This window comes from Penaeus monodon, chromosome 5 (assembly GCF_015228065.2).
Source record: "Penaeus monodon isolate SGIC_2016 chromosome 5, NSTDA_Pmon_1, whole genome shotgun sequence".
Taxonomy (NCBI): domain Eukaryota; kingdom Metazoa; phylum Arthropoda; class Malacostraca; order Decapoda; family Penaeidae; genus Penaeus; species Penaeus monodon.
In genome coordinates this window covers 4,491,908-4,493,381 of record NC_051390.1, presented here as the reverse complement: position 1 = coordinate 4,493,381, position 1,474 = coordinate 4,491,908, and positions in this window count along the sequence as shown.

The window sequence follows — 1,474 nt, the reverse complement described above, 5'->3', positions numbered from 1 at the left end:
TTTTATTTTTTTTTTTCTCTTTTTCTTTTTCTTTCTTTCTTTTTTATTCTTTTTTCTTTTCTTCTTCTTTCTCTTTTTCTTCTTCGTCTTCTTCTTTTGTATCATTTCCATCTTCTTTGTCTTCTTCTTCTCCTCCTCCTTTGCTTTTACATCTTCATCTTCATCTCTTTTTCTTTTTCTTCTCCTTCTTCTTCTTCTCCTCCTCCTCCTCCTCCTCCTCCTCCTTCTCCTCCTCCTCCTCCTCCTCCTCCTCCTCCTCCTCCTCCTCCTCTTTCCTCTCTATCACCAACTTCTCTTTCTCTCTGTCTATCTCTCAATCTCTCATCTCTTTCGCCATTATTCTCTCATCTCTTTCGCCATCTATAATGAAACTTTTCACTTGGTCCTCTCGCTTTCTCGTGATTTTTTACATTTTTACCTTTTTTCTTTTTCTTTTCTTTTCTTTTTTTTCTTTCTTTTTTCTTTTCTTTTGTTTTCTTTTTTCTTTTTTTTTTCTTTTGTTTTTTTTGTTTTCTTTTCTTTTCTTGTCTTTTTTTCTTTTATTTTCTTCTTTTCTTTTTCTTTTTTTCTTTTTCTTTTTCTCTTTCTCTTTCTCTTTTCCTCTCCTCTCCTCTCCTCTCCCTTTTCCCTTTTCCTTTCCCTTTTTCTTCTTATCGTAACAATCAAACTTATCAGTCTTTGCTTCACTGAAAATGACGTTCGTGTTGATTTTTTGTTTGTTTTTATTTATTTATTTATTATTATTTTTATTATCATTATTATTATTATTATTATTATCATTATATATTATTATTATTATCGTTATTATTATTATTATCATTATTAATATTATTTGCCTGTTTTGGATTCTTGTTTTCAGACTTATCATCGCGCTTATTTTCGTTATATATTTCTGCGTGTTTATTGTTTTTTTGTTTGTTTGTTTGTTTTCAATTCATTATCATTATTGTTATTATTAACATTATGTCAGTAATCTCCTTTACTGCTATTGTTGTTGTTGTTGTTTTTGTTATTGTCGGTATTTTTATCATTATCATTATTATCAGTGTGACTACTATTATTATGATTAATTTCATCATTACTATTATCATTATTGTTATTAGTATCATTAATGTTATCATTATCATTATTATTATCACTGTTATGATGATAATGGTAGCAATGCTAACAATTATTGTTGTTGTTGTTATTGTTATAAATATTATTATTATTGTTATTATTTTTATCGTTATTATTATTATTATTATCATTATCAATATAATGATGATAATAATGATGATGATAATAATGATAATGATATTGATAATGATAAAATAATAATGATAATAATGATGATAATGATAATGATAATGATAATGATAATGATAATGGTAATGATAATGATAATAATAATAATAAATACAGTAATAATTACAATGAATACAATAATAACAACAATAAAGATAATTATAATAATAAAAATATTGACAATAAC